Below are 17,781 nucleotides of genomic sequence, written 5' to 3'. Positions count from 1 at the left end.
CACCCCAGCTTCTAATAGTGAAGATCTGATCGTGTGACTTTTGTGATCAGTTTGTAAGGTACTTGCCTAGGTATTGAAGACTGAATGGCAAGAGATCTCAGCCTGCGGATTCGGAGTATCTGTGAACAGTTGGAATTATTCCAGAATGAGCTGGGTCTAACTGAGCTCTAAAGATCAAGGGTGTCTGTGATTCCTAGAGGGGTACCTCACATTACAGAAAAGAGAAGTTCCGTTTTATAGGCTGCTCAGTTAACATGGATCAAAATTTATCTATTAGTTTGGTGCCTGAACACGCCCCCCCCCCCCCCTTATTTTATCAGCAAACTTAAGTTTGCAAAGCGTCGGAGTAGAGATTTTGAATCAATACTGTTCTATTCTGGCTTAGATAAAGCAGAAAATGAGATTAAATTATGATGTAGAGAATAATTTTATTAGCCAATAGATAATCTTCCTTGTCTTTCAATAGAGCAGTAATAAATAAAAGGCCACCATGACTTACTTATTAAGTCAAAAGGTTGAAAGTTTTCCAGCAAATTAATGTTTTAAGAAAAATTAAGCCTCACATTAAATACTTTTAATGCTTTTCTAAATGTGCTTCAGTTGTTGATACACGCAAAACTGTCTTCAAAATGCACAAATGTCTTCGGTAGGACACCAACGCCAAACTCGTGTCATGATGGTCAGCAAAGTCGTGCAATTTCCCGTCTCTTACACGGGGTGGCACAATATAGCTGGAAATCTAGCGAGTGTTCAAATGTAACCTAGAAAACAAGCAAACAAGAGGTCAGAGCCAACTGCTAGGCAATGTTGAATAATTCTATTTTTAAACATCAGACAACTGCAAATATAAGCAGGTTCTCACATGAAAGCTTTACCAAAGAGAGCAGGCTTAAAGGAATAACGCTCTGTCACATGAATGTTGTCCTGTACATGGGAAAAATCAACTGTTACACAATTTCAGGTCTGAAATAATTCACAATTAACCTTTAAATAGAAAATAGTCAGAATACCAAAACATTCACCTTTTTCTTGGTCTTTTCCCATTTTACTTATTAGAAAAATATTTTCTAGTAATAAAAAAAACCCCAACAAATGACAACTAGATGAAAAATGCCCCCCTTTCAAGTGGTTCAAGCAACAGTTCAGAAATGTTGGAATTTTAAAACATTCATTTGAAAGCCTGTCTCTCTGGGGTTGTATGTAGAGACCACATTTGTATAGAATTCCTCCTTGCCGTTCTCCCTATACAGAAAGTATGAATACTGTTTTTTTTCCCAACTTTATTTTGCCCTTTTTTGATGGTAAGAGCTTTGGGCTGTAGTTTACCTCTGCTTTTCTAGTCCATGCATGTAACTTGGCTCCTGTCTTAGACACCTATGATACAAAAATGACAAGAGGAACCCATTATAGAGTAGTAGCTTTCAGATACGTGGAGAGGAAGTAGGTAGTGTGTAATATTTTACCTCATGTCTGATATTCCTGTCAGGTACCTCATCACCTCTGTAAAGCCATTCTATTGTAATCAGTTGTCACGCTACTGTAGCTAGCTGAGTTTCATAGTTGCATCCTCCTTGCATATCATGGGGTAAATTATTGAGCAGAAAGTGACACTCACCACAGTCCTTCTATGTCCCTGTGTACCTTCTCCCAAACCTTCCTGAGCTACTTCAGATACAACCCATGATGCTGTGGTGGACTAGTTCTTACGCATACTTGCACTCCTCCCTGTTGTTTTGCCTTTTTCTATCTCAGAACAAATACCTCATTGTTGAAAAGAAGACAAGGTCTAGTGAAGATCTTGTGTTTGGAATTCAGCTAGAGATGTACAAAAATACAAGGAACGAGCATCTTTCATAACAGTCAAACCAAACCCCAGACCTTTACCATTTCAAGGACACAGCTATTACCTACATACAAAAGAGAATACGTTAATCCTCTGTGTGTATGATTTTCAGTTTTTTTAATATATTTTTCCTATCAGAGAGCATCACAGATGGTTGGGTACCAACAGCCATACCAGTATGAGAGAAAGGAAGAGCCAACTTGCTAGCCATGAGAGTCTTCATGTCTGCATCTTTGTGTGTGGTGGGGGATATAATGATTATCTTGTTCACGGAAGTTATTGATGTTCTTCATTAGTATTTAAATGAGATTTCTGTATCTGCAAGTGAAAGGTACTAAATACATTGCTATTGATACCATATTTGCTAACTACTATGCCCGCAAGAAAAACAGATATTAATCCTAAATTTCACTTCAGTTGAAAACTGAGGGACCCATTAACTGTGGGAATAATGTGGAAAAATAAAAGCAATAAGAGAGCTCTTGCATCTGCCTCTTCCAGATAAATACCATTAGACAAGTCCAATGCACCAGTAGAATTTCAGACAAACATGTGGCTGTATACTGTTAACTCACGGTTCTTAATTTGTACTAGAAAGTCTGCCTATCTCGGAAAAAGGAGATAGACAGTTACACGTAGGTACAGATAACTTCTGTTTTCTGAGGGTTTTTTCTGCATAGGTATTTTTGACATGGTAAACAGTCTTATCTACTGTGCCTCATAAAAAATGTCTGATCTTTGCCATTTGCAGTATCAGCTTAATGTCTACCATAATGCTGTGTTAACAATATAATTTTTATCATATTGTGATCAGAATCCAATATCAAGTGTGGATGAATCACACCAGGAAAATATTTATTCATAAGCAAAAAAATCTGCAACTTCCTTCATATGAAACTGTTGAGTTCTCAGTTTGCGTTTCTGTGCGTTCTGATGGTCAGGCTGTTGTTCATACTTGCATGCAGTATGAATTCAGTGATACTTGGTTCAGCTCACTTCTTACAGTTTCTGAAAAAAACATCAAGTACCCTGTTACATGGACAGAAGATATCTTTGCTGGTTGAGCTTGAGGGGAAAACTGGGTACAATTATATATTCTTTTAATTATTCATGACTTGGGTCTGAAGTGAATGTGTATACGTTTTTCACTTATTCACTTTATAAAATTCAAAACTAAGCCCAGAAGCAGTTTTATTCTTGGCAGCATGACAAGTTTCCTTTCCTCAACGAACCAGTCAAAGGAATTGTTCCTCAGAGAGTTTGTCATCCTCGCGTATCCCAGAGAGTCGGGAGGGGAGCTGGCATTCATTACACCCCCTGCCATCGCACATAGGCGTGTGCACTCCCTCCCTCCCTCTCTCTCTTTCTCCCTCTCTGCCTGTGACAACAAGCCCATCTCAGAGGACCGTGTTTATATCTAGCATGTGGTTTCATTTGTGTAGCTGATTTGCAGTTCATTAATCTGGAAAGCATTGCCCAATTCTGGTAAGGACAATGTATCCATCCATATTCTGCTTATTCCACCTCCTATCCCTGATGCAACACACAGTTTAGAGAGGGGGAATTTGCTCTGTTTTGCAGAACAACTAAAGCAAAAGCAGCTCAAGAGCCAAAGCTGATGTAAACATACATTAGGAAATTGTTTTGATCTGGCCTATCAGGCTGCTGGCAATGCACTGTGCTTCCTTGGGAGACATGCAAATTTACGGGACACAACTTGACATGATTAAGGCAATGCATACAGAAGAGGTAATTGCCCTTTGGCAAGAGAATGATGTCAAGAACCAATGATTCTTTACGTTCCTGGCAGTGCAGGTAGGATCATGAAATTAGGGGCCTCTTGCAGAGTCATAATTTATGGGTTGGGTTGGGTATTTTTTAAACTATGTTTTTTCAGCTTTTATGGTTGTATTCCTATTACTTTGTCTTGCAGGGGAACCTAAGGACAATAGTCAATTTGTAGTCTTCAAAACCTAAATCTGTATCTGCTGATATTATCATAGCTTATGATAGCTCATTGAGTCTGGAGAAAACAAAACAACAACAAAAAAGAGGAGTTAAAATAATGCCACAGGGAGGCATCAGCTTCTGCTATTACCTCACAGCAGTGGGGTTCTTCACTTTGAAATTTAATTATCAGAGACACTGACACTCCTTGTTGACAGACATGTGCTCAAAACTCATCCACATGCCTGAGTGGAGTCAGATTCATCTTGTGCCAGGGTTAATGAGAAATTACTGATCACTACCTGGGAATTTGGGGGAAGAACGGCTGAACTTAAGGTGAAAGACTCCATATCCTATTACTACTCCCCTGAGTCAGCCTAGCAAATAGCTAACTGTAATATCTTAATTAACGATGTGTTAGAATCAACCTTATTCTCCCTTGCAAGCTGTACACATTGCTAATTACATTAGGTAAGCACACAAGAGCACAAGGGAAGCAGGCATTCGTGCTGTGGTGGGGCAGTTAGGTTTCCCACTGTACTGTATAGCAAAGCAAGTCTGGTGGCACTGAGGTGATGGTGAAATGGCACCCTTTAATTTAATGCAAACATAAGGATAAGGGAAACCATATTCTTTGTATGCTGAAGAACATTACCCTTCCAACCTCCTGGACAAAACAGGCAGAGCAGACAAAGGACACTGCCTTTGCATTCCTTTCCCCTGTTAAGTTTGGCAAAGGAAGACGCTAGTAGGAAGAGCACAAAGCGCGTAGGTCCGGAAGCTGTCATCTTTCATATGCCTGCTATATAGAGAGCCTCCGACACACGTGTTCTGCTGCTTTGAATGCTCATGAGCCCGAGCGCCAAGATAGCCTTGCTGGGCTGGGTGCACAGTGAGAGGAAAGAGGAAGTGTGGTTGGAGCGTGTTGTGTTCTGGCTGTGCACAGCTGGCATATGATTCACCAGGGACTTGTGCCATCTGGTACAGATGAGAGTCTGTCGTGTTACACAGTGTCTTTATCAGAAATAGGACTTGGAAGAACATCACAAAGCTATGATTAGTTTGCTGGTGCAAATTTAACTTTTGAACTACAAACCTCATACGGAGAGGCTGACCACTTGCAACAATCACGTTCTCCAGTTTGTCCAATGCATAGTTGAGAAATACTTGATTTTCTAGGTTCTGCTCATTGGATAAAACTTTCAGAAGTATGTAATTTCTTGTGGTTTTTTAGATCTAACAAAATATAGTCCCAAAATCTTTTTTAGAGCTAAAAATGCTTCACATTTGTTTTTTCTGTCCCTCTCCATCAGTACACAATTTCTTTGGCATTTCCTCCACTAATACCTGTCATGGTCTTCTTTAAATTAATTTTTGGTTCTCTGTTGCTTTATGTATTAAATGCAATTTTTTGAGGTAATTTCCATCTAAGCTTTCTCTGTCAGTCCCTGCCCCTTCATCTCTAAGCTTTTATTCCGTTAGAATACTTAGATTTTATCCTAGCCATTAATTTTAATTTTCAAACAGTATTTTTTGAAGATTAGCTAAATTAAATCATTTTTGCAATTAGTGTCAAATTAATCCATAATGGAAGGTAGATAACAGCAGAGATGGAGTCTCTTAGATTTTGACAGATACCCTCATTGGGTTTAATGTTTTGTATAACATCTCCTTAAGTGAGCAAAGAGCTCGCCTTGATCACTTCCTTCCCTTCCACCTAGGCTGCTGGCCACACAGAAGTATCATTGATTATGGGGAAAACTTACTCTTTTTACATTTCTGAATTCTGAGAGGCAGTGTTGTTAACCCTGATTCTATCAAAAAACCCGTTTTTCCATTTTCAGGCCTTATCTCTGGTGCTTGATAGCTGATGGTTGTTGAACTTCCATGGATTGTAACATACAAAGTCTACCACAAAAAAAAAAAAAATTAAACTTGATTTCATAGAGATAGGTGAAAAAGAAGCCAAATGATCAGTTTAACCAGTGTAAACCAAGGGATAGTAATCTCCACTAGGCAGACTAATGGAGAGAAGGAGGCTGGAAATGGGATAAGACAACCAGTCATCTCAGGATCACTTCCTGGATCAACAAGAGTTGGGTGTGAACATACCTCGATACCTCAGCACTTTGTCATTTAGACTGATGAAAATAAAAGGAAGCAAACACACTGGTACTTACATTAGGCTCATATGAGTGTTTGGCTATAGACACACCTGTGCCCAAAGTGCTTTAATTTGGGGTACCTGATTCTGAGCAGACCTTCAGCTCTGACCTGTGATTGAACTCAGCTTGACTTTCTCCAATGATTAAATGCTTACTCTTGTCTGCACTGGGTCCCCAGACACTTTCATCTTCTACAATTTTTTTTTTAAATTAGCAGGGACATGGCTGTAATGGTTACTTTATTCTGGCATCATATAGCATCACTTAAAATTAAGTGATTGGTTTAAGCCAAAACTTCTTTTTGTGCCTGATCTGGCCTACCTGACTTCAGTGACAGTTTTGTTTAAAGTAGTAGTGTGTTAAGAATTACTGCGATTCAGGAATAGATGAAGAATTTCTAAAAACGATCTCTGAAGTTTGAGAAGACAAGTACATAGTTCTGCTGAGGTAAAATTATTTATTGTTTACTGGTTTTGGATGAACTTCCCTTGTGTACTCTGTAAATGTACCTTGGGCTTGGTCATATCCTAGTAGTCTAGCAAAATTCTCACAGAATACCAATAGAGCTTGTGAACAAAAAACAACCAAAAAACCCCAAGAAAGCAAACACCAAAAAAAACCCCAAACTCTAAACTGTAGCTACTGTCATCACAAGTAAACATATAACCTTTGAGATCCTAGAATTAAACACAGAGGATATACACAGGTAAAATTAAAGAACTGAAGTCCTTAAACTAGGGATAGTGAGACCTTCAGCAAGCAAACAAGATTTTACCTTTCTTCATGTGTAAGGGCCCCAATTTATGATGCATCTCGGCTGTTGCTGCACTGGCTGTTGAAGTTACCAAGTCTAGCTGCACCTGTCTGGCAGAGGATGCCGTGCTATGACACAGGCTGCAGAACTGCCTGTTTCTTTTCTGCTACAGTTTACAGCCTGTCTTACCAGCACAAGTTGAAAGCTGTGGCAATTTAAACTAAATTATTACATTATTAGGTTAATGAGGTTCTAGCTCCCTTTGCTGGAAGCAGTAACAGAACAAATGGTCCTGATGACCACTGCTGAATTGGAGATAATGGAATCTAAACCTTTTGGATGCCTTTGAAATTAAGACTGACATATAGAAAATCTGTGTGTAATTTTCAGTTCTGCTCTTTTTCATGACCTTGGCTAAGGAAGATCACAATCTAAGGTGTGGTTCCTTATTACTCCAATTCATAAACAAACTGCATAGACTATAAATTCTTTCGAGCAAGGATGATATTAAACTGTTAGCTTTGCACAGTGAGGCTTTGGCTTTATCTGGAGCTACTTAATGTTACTGTAGTAGAAATCAACAATACCAAACTATTGATTTAGGGATCATTACATTTGTTCAGCTATAGTCCATGTATGACCCTCACAAATGAGGAATACTCCCAAGTCATTGAAATTCCTTCTATGAATATCCTCTGTAATACTCAAGCCTTTCAATGTACTTAATATTGAGCTGAATGTGTGAGCTCTGCAATGATTAATGAGATCTCTGAGAACAGGGATGTCCCCCTCAAATACTGTCACCTTGTAAAGTTTGCACCTAAATGCTTCCAGAGACCAAATTATCATTTGTGGGTATCAGTCTGTTCTCTCACAGACATACTGTGGATCAAGTTCAATAGAAATTGGGGAGAGAAGAAATGGAAATACAGGCACAGCATTTTGCAGCCAAGTGGTCACATATGAAATTAAATCAGTCCTATTTGTTGGCTAGAACACTGGGAAGGAGAACATTTTTCCTGAAAACAGAACTGAAAATTCTTTGCATCACTGCTATTCACTCTAGGTAAGGAAAAATCAATACAGATTTGGCTAGGAGTGGATTTTGTTAGATTCATGGTCAAATAAAATGTGAAAAGCATGACAATATTGGGGCATCATAGGCACCATAAGAAAATAAAAAGGCAGTAAGAGACATATCTGTTGTGTCCCACAGTCTTCAGTTTATCTCCCAAGCACGCAAAAGAATTGACCAAGCCAGAAAGAGGCTTCTACAATGAAGCAGTCTACAATATTGCCCTCGGTTTCCAGCACATTTACAAACTGCTATTACTAAATATGACTCATCAAGATTAAAAAAGAAAAATAATTTAGTCAGAGCTGTTGTCAAGTCACTATTTAATGTTACTTTTTGTATTTGCTGTGATAAGCACTAAAATTTGCACATTCTTTGATAAATCATTGTTTAGCAATGTCTAAAGGGTCCAGTAAATGGTTTGAAATTGCCACAATGTAATAAATGGTTATTTGATAATGAATGAAATTGTTTGAAAATACTGTTAAAACGTCAAGTTTTAACATATAGAACATTAGTCAAAAGGAGTGCAAACACGGAAACCATAGTGACACTATAAATATACTGCAACAAATGCATTTATTTGTACAGGGCAAATAGTAGGTGCTGTATATAAACCAGTATAAATTGATATATGAAGTTAATTTCAATCTGTAAAAGTAATTGCATTGGTTTAACTTATTTAACTCTCCTTACAATAATATTTATAGCAGAGCAAGAAAGTAAAGAAATAAATGATGATAAATAGATAAAATACATAGGAAATGGGAATTGTTTTCCAGTTTAATTACACTGTCACATAAAATTATCACAGAAATACACTATGCCGACAAGAAGAATACATTAAAATCCCATTATGCTGTGCAGAGTTGCCTAGCTTTTGTTGCTGTTTATTCCATAAATAGCTTTTCATCTTTTCAACTATCATGAAAAGTTAAACTTTGTAAAAAAAAGTAGCGGTGCAAAAAGGACAATATAGGCTGTGTCAGTTGATGGTTAGCCTGTAGCATGAAGCTGGGAAGCAAGAATATCATACCTTTCTCTTCAAGAATAAATTTGAAATAAAAAAATGCCCACTCAGAATAAGTAATTTTCATTCTTTTTTTTTTTTTCCTCAGCCACAACTCTAACTGGAGAGGTTTTGCATGGCTGTAGTCTCTATATATAATGTGCTCACATATTGTGGTGATGGGACACTGTTATAACTAAAGTAAGAGCAGGACCAACAAGCAGGCAAAACATTGTAATAAAAGAGCATTTTTTTTTCTTCCAAGCCAGATATTTGTGGTTTCAAACTGAAGTTCATCTTATCATTTCTTTTCATGATGAACAGCATTAATGTGTGTGGTATTTTTTATCCATCTGCTTTCTATGTCTTGGGCTGAACACAAAATGACAGCCTCACCAGAGGCAGAAAGATGCATGTATTTCTCTGAAGGGGACTTGATTTTTTTTCTTCTCTATTTTTTTCCAGAACAGTTGAAGCTTAGTTTGCTTGAAAATAGCTATCTGCTTAGAATATAGGTAAAGAACACTAGAATGCTGCAGTTAGTGCTAATAATATGGCTGCATTATTTTGACCTCTCAATTATATCATAAATCTTGCTGTGTTTTTAAATTTGCAACTTCCAAAGCTGTGTGATTAAGTAGGAGTTGGTGCCTTACTTAAATTTTTTAAAATTTAAATATTACTCTTTAGGGTTCCAGTAAAAATCTGGAAAATATGGTTCTTCAGAGACATCACATTCAGAGGCAAATTTTTAATATAGACTTCATTAATTTTAAAAATCTTATTATTTTTAAACCTACTTTATAAATCTTTAGCATCTGATTGTTGATGTTTGATCAATGAGGATAAGCAATACTCTGAGTAGAAAGGAAATCTCTAGAATATGAAATACCTGCGAAGAGAATACTATGTGCAAACCGAATCCCAAAAGATAGGGCAGTTTCCTGCGTAAAATGAGATTTAGGACATCAAAGATATTCCTAGTACTTGTCATACTTGAATAAATTAAATGAATGGACTTGTTCCAAAACTTTATTCCAGCTCTTTAAAATTATGTGTATGCTGTAAGAATGATTTTTTAAAGCTGTCTATCGCTATAAAAGAATGGCTATAACTAAAGTAAGCTATCATTAGACTTTGGAAGGGATCATTTATTAAACTCCAAAATGGTCTGTTATTTACAGTTCTTATTAAAAAAAATGAACATGGAATGCATTCGAATTTCACCAAAGTTGTAATACTGTTAACTTGCCTTCCAACAGTAGCAAATGACATTTTGGCTCACAAGAATGATTTGTAGCCTTTATACTACCACGTGAGCATTTCAAAAGGACAAAAGTTGAAAACATCACCTGAATGTTTGTGCAAATCAGAAGCAAGCACCTTAATTCTCTTCTTGTTACGTTCTGATCCATAGTACCTTTGGTGACACATGTACAGTTAAATTTTTGGCGTTCTTTTTAAAGGGGCTTCTGATTTTAGCAGTCCAAAAATTAGATAAAGCCTAAATTTTAGATACATATATAGCATGTAAACTACACTGAAAGCTAGCACTCGTCTTCAGTAACCCCAGATATCCACCTCGGAGTATTTTCAGAACTGGAGAACACAAAACATGACAGCCATAACTATGTCTCAGTAAAGATCTTGAGAATCAACTGTTATAATTGTTGGAGTTTAGACATTATCATGAAGACATATAAAGAGATATGTAAAATAAATACGCCTACTCCTAATGAACATTTCTTTTAGGTTTTGCCCTTTATAAATTGTGCCACCTTCATAAATTGTGCCAGTCTAATTTTTGCTTGGAGAGTTGGGTTTAAACAAATTCAAAATGAAACTTTACCAAAATCAAATCTCATCTATTTTCAGCACACACCATGAACTTGGCTTTGATGGCTTTAATTTGGAGGTTCTCTGGGAGATTTTTATTGTTGTAAACATTTAATGTAACAGTAAAGGTAATATCCGTTTCAGGGGGTGGGGGGAGCTAAGTGATACTGAGTTATGAAAGGCCAGCCCAGAACTGAGCGATGTCATGAATTGCCGTCTTCATCCTATTAGATGAAGTAATTTTAAATCTTTGAAATTTTATCTTTCTATAAAAGATGGAGGAAATTCAGAATCTTTGCATCAGTGCTTTCAGGCTTAAGATTGATGCACACTTTCACACACCTTTTCAGGATAAACTGCTGTTCAGGCTAAGAATTAATAATTAACATTAGAAGTACCAGAGTAATAAACAAGTAACAGTGTGTGTTGCAAACATGCACACACCAAGTAAAATGAGAACTAATTACATCCATCAGATTGAGTTATTACTATTTTGCTTCATGCAGGACAACGTTTATCATCAAAACTGTGCAGAAATACTTCACAATAACGTCCTAAATTCAGAGGCATCCTGTAGGGTCATTTGCACTTCCTTCCTCCTTAATTATGGCTTCTTGGACTCCAGTCTGTTCTCGGTGGAGTTAATAAAAACACAACAGGAGCAGAATTCAGGCCCTTTGGCCACATAAGACTCTGAAAATCACTAACTTCTAGGAGTAAATTGGGGTTTCACTTGAAATTCCAGTAGTGGCGGTTTTGTGCCTCTTTAACTGAGCAAGTGTCGTGGCATAACAGACACAATGCTTATCTTTAAAGCATTTTCTAGGGTCTGCATTTGTCACCCTCATATGGCAGGGTATTAATGCTTCTTTCTGTCACATTTTACATGTTCATACCTTTGGCAAGAGCATAGACCCCCTCTTATCTCTGAACATACTTCTCAAAACACAAAGAACTACACAGAGGTAACAATCTATTTCTCTTGCTCATTTTTTCATTTTCTAGACAATTAAACCACATATGTACAGAATCAAGAATTTCTTAAAAGAAAGGAAGGGCACTGTGAGGGTTGTTTTTTTTTTTTGTTTTGAAAAATCAGGAAATTCTTAAATGACAAGTATCACTATAACAACAACAAAAAAAGAAAAAAAAGTATCTTGTTATCTTCAGAAGTCAGATACAGAACTGAGTCTCTAAAATTGAGGGATTTGTTGTTCCTAAAACAATCCCTCCACACTGTCATTGAAGCAGAATATGGAATTCCTGTATGTTTTTCCAGCATGTACCAAAAGTTGTACTCAGACCTCCAGGGTTGTCTGTCCTGGACTTGAAGTGTTTTTACCAAACCTCGGAGAAAGCAGAAGAGCCAAGTGAGTCAGAATGTCTGTCAGTTAGCGTGTTGTAAAACTGGGTTTTTTTAACCATTGTTGCCTACTAATAATTTGGGACATCTGTTTGGTAAATAGGACCCAAAGTAGTTCCATATAAAGGCCTCAACTCTGTGTAATATTTAATTGAGTAATCCAGTCAGAAGCAGAAGGGCCATTGCTGTGCTTTAATCTCACTGGCTGTGAGTACCTTGCTGAATCAAGGCCAACGCAGTGATGTGAGCTTACATGTGATGTTATTGTGAAGCCTGTACAGGTTATGTCAATTGTGCTATGGCCGAGCATTTCCAGTCTTCATTTTCTGTAAAGTCTATGGCTTCCCTTTGCCACAGGCTGGCAAGGCGTATTGTGCCTAAAATATTGTCTTCTGATTTGTCAGCTGTGCATTAAGATACAGATGAGCCATATGCTAGTGAACTAAGCTGTTAAATCGATTTTTGGGGAAGTTCAGCTGTGAGGAATTTTACAAGTGCCAGCTCAGATTTTCCTTTGAACTGCATTAGCCATAAATATGGATTATTCCTGTAGGTCCTGTATATGGAGAATTTGATCTGCTCTAAAGGTTTAGCAGCAAAATATGAACATAATTATTTCCCAGCCAGATAAATGAGTCACTTTAGTAGAGACATTTTGGTCATGTGACTTAGTTAAAGTGCAGAAAAAATTAAATATTTCTATCCCTGTCTGCTTGAAACTTTTACTATTATATAAATATATACATACATGTACATTTACATAATATACACATACAAAGTATTGCAAATTTTGACAGCTTCATTAGGTCATTTTGTTTGAATAGCAAAGCAGCAAACAGGTTCCTAAACAAAAGCATAATCCGATTTCATTGCTAAAATCTAAAGTAAATTTAGCGTTTCCTACTATTTCTGAATAACTATCTGAAAATATTAATTCATTAATATTATTGAGCAGGTGACCACTCAGTGCTTAATAGGAACTAGCAATTAGTGTATGTAAATCAACTAAGACAGCAGTATCTCAATTGCTGTTCGGCATAGAGGAATAGTTAATTTGTAGGAATACATGTTTCCAGCCCAGATTTCAAAAAGTCACGTTTTCCACTGCTGAAAACCTCAATACCTATAATATTTGTTGTGCATTTTATTATTATTCTTAATGCCCTTGCAAACACGTGTAATAAAATGCTAACAAACCATCATCCATTACTTAATTATGTTTACCGAGACGGATAAAGTCGGGGTGGGGGGAGCGCATTGTTTCCCATATTGTTTCTCATTTGGCAAAGACAGACTAAACTTACAGCTTAATTATTCCTTGTAGTGCTGTAGAGAGATTTGCCTGTTAATCATACTCAGGTCCAGAGTTGATTTAAAAAAAAAAAAAAGCTGTGAATTTTTTTTTTTGTTTTGGTAGTGAGGTTTAAAGAATATGTTGACTCCCAGTTAAATCAACTTCCCCTCCAGTAGGGGATTTAAATGCTTGTGAGGCTTCATTGGGAGCTACACAGGGAGCTTTTCTGACAGTGATGAAACACATTCTATAAGGCAAGACAAATATCTCAGAAAATAATGTTATAGTTGCCCTCAGAAACTTTGCCTATGGAAAATATCAGAATAATTCATCTTAATTAATAAAAATACCTCTATGTTTCAGCAACCAAGTGCAAGAAAAATAGAGGTCAGTTCCAGAAACCTTTATTCATGAGAGTATCCCACTAAATTCCAAAAGATGTCTTGCATGCACCATGATGCCCATGTGATTACAGACTGCAGTTTATCTCTAGATGTGTTTTTCAATGCTCTGTGAGATCTTTTTAATTTGAAATCCTTAAATAGTGTTTTTTCAAAGCCAAATCTGTGCCAATCACCACAGGACCACTAGACATTAAAAGCAAAATCAGAAATTGCATCTTGTAACACACTTTGACTCTTCTAGTCTTTTGCCTTGCAAAGATAGCCTAGGAAGCGCTTACTGAGAGGAATCATCAACCGATCTTCATAGTACATCCTTCAGCAGTAACTGGGCAAAAGTTGCAGTGAATACTTTATATTAAAACCAGTCACATTAAACTTGTACAGTAACCCATGAAAATATCTCCTTTTAATGCTGAAGCTTACCGTGTACATAGTCATAAGATAACTTTGTACATCGGTTAGCTGCATTTGAAACGGACAAGTTGGCAAAAGATTGTTTGGCATATCTGTCCTGCCTCTAGCCAGCTGTGATTTGATTAACTTCTATGTTAAGTAGCTAATAAATTGCTTTCTGCTAAGTATTTAGAAGTATATACTATGAAGAGTTACTAAGGTCCATTCCTCCCAGAGTACCTTCCAAACTTGGCACAAAGCCTGCCTTTGTTGCATGAATACAAAAAAACCACATCAACATTTTAAAGGGTGTCTGAATTCTGGATATGCATTAATGAAGTGCTTTTCCTGATTTTTTTTTTCCCCTGACATTTTCATATTTTTTCCTGATATGGGAATAAGCTGTAGGTTGTTAAGCACCGGTAAGAAAAATAAGAAAAAGATACTTTATTTACAAAGGTTGAAAATCTGTTCAGTGAAGATATAACATAAGTAGAGAAAGCTTAATCCAAAAACCCATAAACAGATATTGCCAAGATCTCATTTATCAGCCTCAGTAAAATGCCAAATTAATCGTTTTTGCATAGATTTGAACCTACGCTACCAGATCACTTATGTAAACTTAGAAATTTACTACTTCACTATTTGCCTTGCATTTTCTGGACATTGCTGTAGCTCTTGGGTAGCCTATTACGAAATGTTAAACAACTACCTATATTAGTAGTTCTTGAAGACATCTTTGTGTTGGAACAGATTATACGTTAAGAAAAACACCTGGAAAAGTTTTTGTTTTCTTCTTCAAAAATAATCTGTAAGAAACAAAGCAAATACTTATTTCCATGGTTTTCTACAGATCATCATGTTGCAATGAAAAATCTATAACAGCACAGGAGTAATAACCAATACTGAACAGTCACACCAATGTAGTTACAGAAAAGGGTGTGACTTTTTTTTTTTTATGTTGTCATGCCAGCAAAAATTTTGGCATACATGAAGGTACAGTGCTTTAAAAGCTGCTTTTAAAGACTTTAAAAGGCTTGTGAAGGAAACTTCATGAGAATAAGCTGTATCAGTGCAAAAAATTCCATACTGATCCCTATCCACATTAAGGGAACTTTTTTTACTTTTCATTAAATCATTATAAAGCAGCAGGAGCTTTTTTTTACTTTTTTTTTAAGCTAGAGACATGCCCTAAATGAGACCCACTTTTTACATCAGAATTGTTCTAATGTGCTTTCTTCAAATCAGCAGAAAAAAATAGGAAAAAAAAAAAATCTGAAAAGTGAGCTTTTAGGAAAACTGCTTATAATACTGGATGATAGCATACATGTAATTGGGAAAAGGTAAAAAATAAGAAAAGATAAGGAAACATTGACATTAGGGATACCATGTATGGACTAAAAGCTTTTGAAACTCAATACAAGGTACACAACTGCAAAACACAGAAGCAATTTCATAGCCTTAAAAGCATTGCTAAAAGATAGCCAACTTTCAGCAAGACAAAAAATATCAAAGTCATTACTGATCATATGTTCCCTTCAGACGAAAGTCTTTCCAGACACTGATCAAATATTAAACAGAAGAACAGTCAGAATTGGCTGATAGTAAAATCTGTAATAGAAAATTCAGAGACCGATAACTTAATGCTTTTTAAACCTGAGCAGGAGGGGAAGATGAGTTAAAAAACAGCAGTCTCTGACAAACTGTTTAGAAATAGTTTAAAATGTTTCTCCTTCTCTGAAGGAAGGAACTTAATATACTAAATGAGGAAAATACAAACCTTTAATATGTTAATTTGAAAAGCTGAATCTTTGTTCCCCAAGTTAAGTAGGTGTGCAGCCATAGCCAACCTTATTTAAGTCACAAGAATGATAATTAGGGTCGCTCTTCAGGAAAGCTCTTAATCACATGCTTACAGAAGTCGATAGCTTGAAACACCTGTCTAAGCGCTTTCCTGAAACAGGCCTTACTACATGAAAGTTAACATATGATGACCATATGGAAACTATCTGAATAATTTAATGCCTATTTATAGTCCAGACAAACACGAACTCTCACTTCTTACTCAGTTTTCACATGTAAAGGATTTCATTTAACTATGGGGTTCCTGGTAATAGTTGGAATTTTTCAGCTGATGACATTTGCATCAAAAAGCTTATGAAACATCATTCGCTACCTGTGACATCTTAGAAAACCTGCTTAAAAAGTGCTATACAAGCCCAGAATATTAGAGCATCTTCTTTGAATTAGAATTAGCTATTGGGAACAAAACTAAAATAGTCTTGTAGTGAACGTAGACTAGTTAATAGCATCTAAGATTAAAAAAAAAAAGCTTCTTCAACATTTCAGACTCTCATAAAAAATTCTCCTGGCAGATTTAAAAGGTAAAATCTGTTATGTTTATATTGATGATATAATAATTTTCTCTTAGGACCTGGATTAGCATTTAACGAATATAACAGCTGTATTATGACTATTACAGTCTCTGAGCTTAACTCTAAATCTTACAAATGAAAATGCTGTAGAATATAGATTAAATAATCTGTAGCATATTTTTGTTTGGATGTTTCCTGTGCCCTGAAATATGAAGCAAATTCAGCTGTCTTGGTTTTACAAATTGGTATCATCTATATACTGCAGTTGTCTACCCTTGAAGAGCCTCTTAATAATGTTATGGGGCAGGGAGAGAAAAAACAGCAGGTAGATGAGCATAGAACGTTTTAAAAACTCTTTAAAACCGTCCAATTAATAATCTTGTGAATAAGGCCTGCTTGTTAAATGCCTACTTTTATAAATGCTACCTAAAGGCATATTTCTTAGACTCGTGAGAGTTTTGTTTCAATATCCTGATATCTATGAGAAAACATTTGTTCCCCATACTGATCTGATAACAGTACAGAATACAGTAACACCATAAATAAAATCCTTCAAGAAATTTCTGAAAGAAAAGGTAGTCATGCATTTATAGAATCAAACCACTGTTGTATAAACAATTTTAATCACTGGTAAATAAAAACCCAAGCAAAGACATTTCCTTTAATAAAAATATCAGAGCCCATAATTATACAATTAGTTTGGGGTTTCCAAAACTGTTCAGTGTTAGCCTGTCTTCTCTCCTATTAAAGTCAATAACTGACTCAAGGGAGAGAAAGGTGCTAGGCTAGGTGCTAGTACTGAGTTTGGACCAGTCTGTCAAAAGTTTTTAGCAGGGGCATTATTCCATTAGGAAATGTCAGCTTAGTGAAGCTGTAGTGTTACATGCAGGCCAGCTCGAGCTCTCAGAGCGCAACTACAAACCTCAAATCCTCCAACAGGCTATTTCAAATGCCAGCGGTGGCTGAGGTGCAGCCAGGAAGTAAGGATACCAGATGACGGTTCATGACCCGTGAGTCCACAAAATTCAAAAGTATGAAGCACATTTTAAAATATTCTCCAGCAGTTCAGTTTGTTCTCAATGGAGATTTAAAACAAGGACACCAGCCAGCAGTAGCAGATCCGTAATATCCTTACTATTACCTGCAGCCACATGATGGTCTCTATTCTGACCTGCAGGTCAAGACTGGTATGAAGCTTCTATTCAGATTGGGAATGCTCACAAGAATCCAAGCTACTGAGGAAGGTAAGTGTTTGATGTTCTGGATCTGGTGGTGAAGTGCATGTTTTTATTATGGTAAGAGGTTCATCAAGTGCTCTAGGTA

The 17,781-nt window shown here is 36.5% G+C and overlaps 1 long non-coding RNA gene across 1 annotated transcript in view; it reads right to left on the bottom strand.

Annotated features, from left to right (window-relative positions):
* Positions 1–403: 403 nt before the first annotated feature.
* The window catches only part of LOC148050254 (uncharacterized), a 300,584-nt gene continuing 283,206 nt past the window's right edge, over positions 404–17,781 (bottom strand). Inside the window, exon 8 of the long non-coding RNA XR_015701596.1 lies at positions 404–761. This is a non-coding gene — a long non-coding RNA (uncharacterized LOC148050254). The remainder of the gene's footprint in view (positions 762–17,781) is intronic.

This window comes from Nipponia nippon, unplaced genomic scaffold, assembly GCF_047370975.1.
Source record: "Nipponia nippon isolate SJK-2023a ecotype South Korea unplaced genomic scaffold, ASM4737097v1 scaffold_9, whole genome shotgun sequence".
In the NCBI taxonomy this organism is placed as follows: Eukaryota; Metazoa; Chordata; class Aves; order Pelecaniformes; family Threskiornithidae; genus Nipponia; species Nipponia nippon.
The sequence above is the reverse complement of the archived record's forward strand: the minus strand, read 5'-3'. Positions and strand labels throughout refer to the sequence as shown.